At 39.1% G+C, this 9,863-nt stretch overlaps 1 long non-coding RNA gene across 1 annotated transcript in view; it reads left to right on the top strand.

Moving 5' to 3' along the window:
* The first annotated feature begins 665 nt into the window (after positions 1–665).
* LOC117797018 overlaps positions 666–9,863 on the top strand; it is a 76,201-nt gene continuing 67,003 nt past the window's right edge. The window contains exon 1 of the long non-coding RNA XR_004621830.1: positions 666–1,065. This is a non-coding gene — a long non-coding RNA (uncharacterized LOC117797018). The remainder of the gene's footprint in view (positions 1,066–9,863) is intronic.

The raw sequence follows: 9,863 nt of genomic DNA, 5'->3' as shown, positions 1-9,863 counted from the left end.
CTGTACTGCAGGTGGCAGTTTATACTGTTACCCACTGCACCGATGTGTTGGCTACTGAATGAGAAGTTATCTGGTAGGTGAAGGCTTGGTGAGCCAATAGCACTTAATGATATAAAATATTAATATGAAGATAAGTACATGTGTATTCTAGTAAAACAGCAACAAAAAAGATGTCCTTGCACTCTCATAGCATCTATCCTTTAATTAGTCCTAAAGTTACCTTACGTTATGTCTTATCGTTAATATGATCATCCATTTGTTAGATAGTGGTGATAGTCATGATGTTTATTGACAAGAAAGGCAGGGTATTTATTGAAAAATAACATACCACCCATATAGTTATTAAGTCCAATTAAATTGAAGCTTGAAAGTGGAGTGAAAATTGTGGGTACGGTGTTGGGTAGAGAGTGTAAGGGAATTTGGGGTGGGGAAGCCAATTGGAAGTGAGAGTGTTTCTGGGATGGTGGCTAGAGGAAGGGCCTTTAATAGAAATTGTTGGTCACGTGATCTTAAAAAAATTAAAGTTTAATTTTGGAAAGAAAACCATAACCCTTGCCTGTCATCCTTACAATAGGGTCCAAGTTTATGATCTAGTATTTTATCTCAGTTCATCATGTATTGTTAGGACAAGGCAAGGAAAAGGGTTTATAAACACGATACTCCACTAGGAAATGTCTAGACGGCTGTTTTTGTTCTTTCCCTCTTCTCCTTTCCAATTGTCCAGGCCTTGAATGTGAGAAAGAAATTTAAGACCCTCAAACAATATGCCAAATAAATGTCTTTTGCATTCTGGAAGGAAAAAGAAAGGGTCTCTAGGGCTCAGTAAACTGACTCTAAGTCGGCCTGGAAGAGCCACAATACTTTTTCTTCTCTAGACTGCCTGTGGTCCCCTCAGAATTATTCCACCGGCCTAGAAAACCAGTTCTGTGACATTCTGGGGGCTTTTATCTCTTATGGTGAATTACTATATCCAATGCAAATCTCCTCCAGGGCTCACGGAGATCTCAGCAAGCAAGGAATATGGAACTGCTCAAATCAGGAATAGATGGAGACTTTGAAGATAAGGTAAACTGTGTTTTCTTGTTGACAAAATAATCTGAAGCTTTTGTTGTGTGTTTCCATAAAAGACTTCCCAGGCATAAATCAATATGGCAGCACCAACTCTGCGAGAATAAGAAACGATAAGTATAGTTTTCAGCACCCTGTAACCGCTCATTACATTTATTTCCCAGTTTTCTTTGTTATTCCTTTCCTGTTCAAATCTGAGCCAGCACATTTTTGGCTTCCCAGCTGAAGTAGGAGGTGCTGCCAAATCAGCAGGAAATATAATACAGATAAGATTCATATAAACTCTTTTGAACTGGTAAAATAGCTGGATGGGAAATGGATGTTAAATTGTTTACATTTGGCACGAGAAGAAAACGTTCCATTTTTAAATTCAAAGCCTCTGCACCTTTGTAAATGAAAACAAATCACATGGGTCATGTAGTGTTCCACTCTGTAAAAGCCATCAGGAGGCTGATAAAAGCTTTCGTAAATCACTAACTTTATCTGGTAACTTGCTCAAAAGAGTCATTTCCCAGATTAAAATGATGTGGCCCTTGCCCTGGGTCTTTGGAAAAATTGTGTAGTAACAACAGGCTCCCAGCAGACTCTGAGGTGTGCTCTACAAACAGTGGCAAAAAAAAAAAAAAAAAAAAAAGTTTTGGGGGAGATGCCTATGAATTTTGATTTTTCAACTCAGGTCTTTCCAAATTCCTATGTGTGGTCTGAAGACATTAGCATTATGAAAAAACTTTCCTCTTGGCAAATGTTGGTATGCCCAGCTAAGTTCAAGTGATAAAGAAAAGTCATTTTAAAAAATGAACTCTTGAATTCCACGAAACAGCCAAGTGGCTTAATCCCACAGAAAGATAATTCCTACTTTGTGCGAGTTTTTGTATGTTTCAGCCATTTCATCTTATGTCGTATGAGCATAGTCTAGACACTAAATGATGTAAAACTCACTCAGAATGTGTTTAATCATTAAATAAAATTAATTACAAAGTTGAATTAGAGTCTTAGTAGGTGGGGAGCCCTCAGTCATGGGTGAGGTGGAAAGCCTGGGAAGCCTGGTCGTTGAGGCCCGCCACACAATCTATGTTACTATGTCATGTTCAAATATAGTGTAGGATCAACCACATGGAGTAAGGGAAGGGGACAACAGGACTATGGTTCTTCAGACTGGTCTTGTGAAGTACATATTGCCCTAAATTGCCATTAATAGAAAAACCATCTGATCCTTATTATTAGAACAATGCTGACCTCAGAAAGAAGCAGACAGGAGGAAGCTCGGTGCAAATCTGTGCATTGTTTTGGAACCCTTAGAGCTCTTCTGGGGAGGGTTTCTGCCATTCATTCATTCTACAGGGAAAATCCTGAACTACAATTAGGAGTGTGTGATGAAAGTAAATGAAGATAGTTATCTTCATCCATCTTGATTTCCATTTATATTCAAACAATTTAATGATTTATGAATCAGGAGATCATTTACCTCCACACTCTGATGTAGGACCAACTTCTTGAGATTTCAAAATGGTGAAGTTTGCCCAGGCAGGGGAGGAAGATGTGAGCCGCTTTATAAAGTGCCTTCCTTTGTAGCCATTCTCCTGCCATGCTGGATCTGAGTACTCATTTTCAGAAGATGACTCATTGTCAAGATGATACCCAGTTCCCCAGTCTCCACTTGGTTTTGTAATCATTTTACAAGGGAGGTTTGAGACTAGACACTTGCCTCTCTCTGCTGCCTATTGAGCTTCTTTTAGACAGAACCCCACAGATTTCAAACAAGTGCAGAGCATGCAGCAAAGTCAACGAATCAGGACACGATGAGTCTCTGGCCTTCTAAGTGATCCTGAAAGGACACTTTGAAGTCAATAGGCTCACCGTGGAAATCAAAAGGAAGTGTGCAGAACGCATATAAAAGTGAGAATTATTTTCTTTAAAGTGAACTTCACTGGCATTCCCCAGTGACTCAAGTGCTGTTCGCAGCCCTGAGGTTTGCTGATACTGCCACAGATTGGTACTATCTATTGCTGAGATAAAAGAGCCCAGTATTACATGAAAATAATGACAATCCGAATAGACATTTTCCAAAGAAGACATACAGATGGCCAAAAGGTACATGAAAATATGCTCAGTATCATTAATCATCAGGGAAATGCAAATCAAAACCACAATGAGATAACATTTTACACTTGGCAGAATGGCTAGTATCAAAAAGACAAGAAATAACAAGTGTTGGAGAGGATATGGAGAAAAGAGAACCTTTGTGCACTGTTGGTGGAAATGTAAATTGGTGCAGCCACTATGGGAAACAGTATGGAGTTTTCTCAAAAAATTAAAAATGGAACTGCTGTTTGATCAAGCAAATCTTGCCATTGTGACAATGTGGACCTCAAGAGCATTATGCTAAGTGAAACAAGTCAGACAGAGAAAGACAGATACTGTATAATCTCTTTTGTATGTGTAATTTACAACAAAGAAAACAAGGTCAAAGATACAGGGAACAGAACAGATTGGTGCGTGCCAGAGGCAGGGGGTGAGAGGATGAGAGAAATGGGTGAACTGGGTTTTTCAGTTTCATTTTACTTTAAATAGCTTAAATTAAAAAAAAAATAGAGAAATAAAAGATAGTGTGGATGCCCAAATTAGATTGCACTGATGGGACCTCATTTTAAATATTTAGAGAAGTTACCACACATTCATTAAACCAACAACTTTGTTCACTACTTGAACAAGTTTTATACCTGAATTGAACACAACTTTGTGTTAGCAGCAATGATTTGTATTCACTACACATGAACAAAAGTGATAAACAAATGAACTTCTGCTATTGAAATTCAAGACACAGGAATCACCAGACATGTTGGGGAAATGCAGATACTCCGAAAGACCTAGTTTTACACTGATGAGAAATGAAACCACACTCCATCAAGGCTTGGTTGCTTTCGTGGATATAAGGAATTAGGGTGCAGTGAATAGCAGCTTGGAAAATGTCGGCGATGTTGTTGGGGTAGATGAGTGAAACAGGTCCTATGCTGAATTTGCAGAGGGATCTCTTGGGAGGAATAGCAACAAGTAAACACTTGGGGTTTTAATTAAATTATTAACAAACAAGCCTCAGTTTGAAAGTTCATTAATCATAATGCATCTGGGATCCCCAGTGTTGATGTAATCAAGCCCAACTTATTGCTAGAAGTGGTGGGTCAAGGAGATGACCAGGGATGCATGGCCTCCCCTTTTCCTATTCAGTTATATTATTTTATTGAAATAGATAGAGATTTTGGACATTTGGTGATGGAATGAATACACATCTTCATAGCATTGCTGTACTAATGATGCTTGGCATTGAGTTTAATAAAGGTGACTGGATAACAGGTGCTTTTCTGATGAGGTGATGGCTTTTACAAATCAAGCTAAATGTGCAGAGGCTGGTTTGTAGCCTTTTTCTGGCAATAGAAGAACATTCATTTATAATTTCAATCTTATTTGAATGTTGCTTCTCAAGTTTGTTGTCTTCCTCAAAGATATCCTTCTGGAATAGTTGCTGACTGTCTTACTTTGGGCTCCATCAGAAGCAGATCTTGAGGTAAGGATAGGAATACACATAGATTATTGAAAGGCAATCCCAAATAGGCTTGCCAGGTTTAGCAAACAAACATGCAGGAACTCAGCTAAATTTGAAGTTCAAATAAACAACAAAAAAAGTTTAATATATGTCCCATGCAATATTTGGGATATACTTACGCTAAAAAAAATGTTGTTTATATGAAATTCAAATATAGATGGGCATCCTGCATTTGATTAGGCAACACAATCCCAGGAATCTAAGGGGCGGGGGACACAAGACAAACAAGGAAAGACCAGTGCAGGATGCATTAATGAGCAGGCGTGGACAACTGTAGCTCAGTCCCTCTGGGGACTTTGGGAAACTGCACAGAACAATACCTTAGAGTTGTCCTATCTGGGGGCATGTAACTACCATCTTCTTCCATTATTTGTTAAGTGTTGGTCCTGGGGCATAAGTCCTCTCCTGCCCATTCTGTTTGCCCTGCAGTCATAGAAAGCCCTTGGCAGAGAGGTACAAGTACTTGCAGTAGGAAGCCTATGGCAAGTATTAGAACCTTAAGTACCAAGGGATATTGATAAAACCTGAGTTTCTTATTTGGTGACTTTGGGCAAGTCACGGCACCTCTTTGTGTCTAAATCCTCAGCTCTTCACCTTTCTTGCCAGAGGCTCTCTCCCGAGGATAGTGAGTTATTGACACCTTCTCTAGGAGAAGCTGCTCCCTTTCCCAGCTTGGGGCAGGAGGTGTGGTTGATGTTGATCCAGTTCTCCATGCTAGAACTACTCCCTGGAGTAGCTTTTTTTAAAAAAACTCCGCTTCTATGAAATGCCCACTAACCTATTTTCAGTTTGTTAGTGAGTGAGTTAGTTAGTGAGCCTAAGACATGGTTCATAGTCTTCCATCATTCCTCATATCCTAACATCCTAACGTGCGCAACTCCCACACCAGCATGGATGCTCTCTTGTCACCCAGGGCTTCTCCTCCAGAGACCGTTACCTTTACTTCATTTCAGCCATCTGTTCCCTTAGAGATGCACTGCACTGTCATCACCTGGAACTGCTCCCCCTAGTGCTGGCCCCAATCTTATCACCTTTGAGCCCTCTTAATGAGTCACTCTTGAGATTTGTTCCTTCACCCCACTGAGATTCCTAATACCTTGAACCTCTCTGTCAGCTTCATCCAGACTTCACTGCTTTTCCTATTCAAGTGAGACTAGATGGTTTATGTTCTCACACCCACTCTTGGCCTGTGATGATTCTAACACTGCAGCCTAACAAAACCATCACCCGTGGTCATCCATCTCTCCATTTCCTCTCTATCTGTACCTGTGGAGTCTATATCAGTGGAGTCCTGCTCGTTGATGCCACAGAATTATGGGAAATGGTGTCTCTAACAAGTCATGAACACATGACTTAACTGGCCTCTCAATGCGGTTGGCAATCCTATTATAATCTTTACTTTTCTCAAACTTCCTATCTCCCTTGCACCACTATCCCTGCCTGTATTATCCCCCCACCCCCGATTTTTCTTCCTCATTCTTTCTTCCATACTTAGAAATGATTGTTTCCCCTGTCTCATTTCACAAAGAAAATCACAGAGAATCCTGGCAGATTCTTGCCATTGAAATCACAAGTTTTCCACATTCATCTTTTTCTTCTTAGCTTTTGATAACAATGAAAAATAGATCATGTATTTCTTGTCTCTTATTGCATCGGTCTCCTCATCACCCCTTCTAGCTGCTTTGGTCATTTCCTCTGGGAAGCCTAGTCTGTTCTCTGCTCCCACCCCACCTCCAGCAGGGTTACATGTCCTGCCCATGTCCTCTCATGGCACCCTCCACTAACTCCTACCTTTGCACTGAGGACACTATATCCCTAGCCATAAGCTCTAGGGACAAAAGAAATAATAGGTCTGACTGGTTCATAGTTGTTCCCATTACTATTCAAAAAGTTTCTGCTGAATAAGTGAATTAAAAAGAAATTTAAAAAATGAATTGGCTTTGTATCAGTTTCCTATGCTCCTTAGAGGTGGCCATTTTGTTTTAGCATTAGATTTCACTAAGACCCGTTGACTCTGCAGACAGCATGTATACTGTAGGTGTACATTTTTAAGTGACCTGAAATGAATGCTTAAATCAATCAGTTTAGTCAATAAAATGGCCAATTAACAGAAACAGAGCCTGTTTATTTGATGAATTCGAAAGGTTAATTCAGTCAGAATGAAGAGATCCTGTAGCCCAATGTGGACTCAGTCTGTGTGAGGCCTCAGGGGGGATTACACTGTTCTAGCAGTGAAAAAAAGAAGAAACTCTCAATGAAGAAGAAATGCAACTATTGGCATAAGCACTAATCTCCTATCATCTTTCCCACTGAATTTTTCCTTTCAGTTTAATAGGAAATAGAAGTTGCTAATAAGAATGTGGGTGCCTTGTTATTTCTTTGTGTACACATATTTTTAAAAAAGATTTTATTTATTTATTTATTTGTCAGAGAGAGAGAGCACAAGCAGGCGTAGTGGCAGGCAGAAGGAGAAGCAGGCTCCCCTCCAAGCAAGGAGCCTGATGCAGGACTTGATCCCAGGACCCTGGGATCATGACCTGAGCCAAAGGCAGACACTTAATTGATTGAGCCACCCAGGCATCTCCAGTGTACATGTATTTCAAAATGAAAAATTAATTTCTTGACCATCGACTTTTTCATTTTATGTAAGATTGCATTAAATAATCCTAATACATCTACAATTTCCATTTCTAATTTCAGCCAAAGAATATGGGATTTTCTAAGTTTGTTAAGAATATGTTTAAGATTTTAGTCTTCAGCATCCAGAAGAATTAGCATATTTTGGTGATTTCTTTCTCTCATTGAATGAATTCATTCATAATTTCTGAGAAATTCCCATCCTAAATCATCAGTTAAAGCCCAATCCAGAAGTTCATTTTGTTGGGTACCCAATGATTTCATTAGCAAGTTATAAATCTCACAGCTGATGATATCTTAAGATAGCATAAAACACATTATATTGGTTCCCAAATTGCCAAGGCCAAAAATGTTTTGGATAAGAGTAAAACATTTCAGTATCTAAGATCAAATGTAAAGTCAAAATACATTTAATACATTCTATAGGAAAATTTTGGCATTTATCTCAATTTTACATGTGGTCATTCTTCCTATTGATGCTATATAAATCATTGCCATTATAATAACCTCTCAATAATTCATGCTAATGGTGGGGAAGTATGTACAATTTCAGAGAGAAAAAGAATTTCAAAGTATTTTATAAAGATTACTCAAACACACCTTTACTCTCACTCACTCGTCCACGAAACATGTATTTTTCCCTTGCTACTCCTTCACCTCATCTTTTCTATCCTTCCATCTTAAATCCACCCTTTCTAGTTTAGAGTTTAATAAACAAGATCCCATAGGAAGCTCAATGGCAAGATAGTATGATGTGCATTCACGTTATCCACTCAACAAAGCCAGGGTGTGCTGGGAAAAATATCTCAGGTCATAATGAGCATGCAAAGCATGGATAATAAAGAGCTAATTATATTTCTCGCTATTCTTTAATTTTATGCCCTCATAAAATTGCATCCCCTCCAAAATATTGAGAGACCAAAAACATGCCAAACTATACTTACAACAGAGATTTTTAAAAAGAGGGCGGATGCAGATAAAGAAGGCAGAAAATCATTGTATTTAAATGCTTGGGATAAGAAATTCAGCATTGATTTTCCCTCTGAGTTCCCTAGAAACTAGTGCAAAAAGGGAAATCCAATTTGTCATATAATTCTCATTATCTGCATTTAAATTTAAAGATGTTTAAGAAGTATGTGTGCCTGGCAGTAAATTCTGAAAGAAACGTTTCAGGGATCATGGATTGTTACAAAAGGGACATTAATGACGCAGTGGAAGATGCCTTCTCGAAACAATGGAGCACCATAATATTCTTTCATTTGGTTATACTTAGGATTTTCTTTTTTCCATTTTGAAGATTAGAAAAAAATGAAGTCATATGTGCAGCATAAGAAAGAAAAGGAGAATGCAGGCTTCATTCTTAATTCCCCTCTGCTGGACATTTCTCTGCTGCATGGTGGTCTAAAGCAATACAGACATAGCTCTTAATGGAAGTATTGGGAATGCTATTTATCACTTCAACACACTGTTTTAGTCCATAAAATTCCTAGAGACAGAGCTATCTTTATGAGCCATCGCACAGTTTTAGTAGGACATTTGAGGTTGGACTAAGTCCATGTTTGGCTGCTTATATTAAATTGTTCCAAAATTGGGTGCGTTTCAACAGAGTTGGCATGGAACACACTTGTCCTTGCTATCACCAAGCCAATGGACCCAGACCTGTCTCTACATATAGGGTGTCATACCCATCCCAACATTCACCCATAGTTAATGGCACTAAAGCTGGCTCCGTGAAAAAATGAGTACCTGAAGTGTTTGGCCACTGTATTCTAAATTCAAATGTTTTATAAACCAGTGCATATAAATAAGGAAGAACCTTTATTCAAAAGCAGTTTCCCCCACAGAATATTTTTGTTTGGGTTTAGTTTACTTTTTATTTTGATTTTGGCTTTGGAGTGTAGGCTGGAATAGAGGTGGAAGTTCCAGGACGCCATGTGAAGGGCCAGGATAATGATGCTATGATAGCAACCAGAAAATAATTGAAACCTCAAGAGAGACTCTTTCTAGCACGGATTCCATGATTTTTCAAATGCTGAAATGAGCCAGTCTTAACTCAATGACTGATGGAGCTATAAACCCTGCTTTATTAAGCATAGGCCCAATGGTTGCCAACAACCAGCCAGCCCCTAGCCTCTGCTCTGTCACCTCTTCTCAGCAGGTATCTTTTTAAACTGCAGCCCCAGATGTGTTTGCAATTCTCAGACTTCCACTGCTGTCCATCTAATTAAGATCATGTCCAACTGGAGTCAAAGTTTACAACACCAGTCATACTCTTGTTTATGTGAAATGAGTCAGCCCTTTAAAAATGGAGGTAACAGAAACAATTTCACGTAAATAACAGATGATGTGACTTGTTGAGAAGCAGCAATGCCTTCTCTACTCACCTTCATTTATCAGTTCTATGTATGACTCCAAAGTCTACACTTCAGCTCTAATCTTCCTTCAGTTGGCTAGTAGAGACTTCTCCTTCTATGTCCTGCTGTGCGCTCCACATCCGCACAACTCACCGTTCCTCCTGGAAACCAGGTGATTCTCCGATATTAACCCCCTCCACCTG

The sequence above is a fragment of the Ailuropoda melanoleuca genome, chromosome 17 (assembly GCF_002007445.2).
Source record: "Ailuropoda melanoleuca isolate Jingjing chromosome 17, ASM200744v2, whole genome shotgun sequence".
Lineage (NCBI taxonomy): Eukaryota > Metazoa > Chordata > Mammalia > Carnivora > Ursidae > Ailuropoda > Ailuropoda melanoleuca.
The sequence above is the reverse complement of the archived record's forward strand: the minus strand, read 5'-3'. Positions and strand labels throughout refer to the sequence as shown.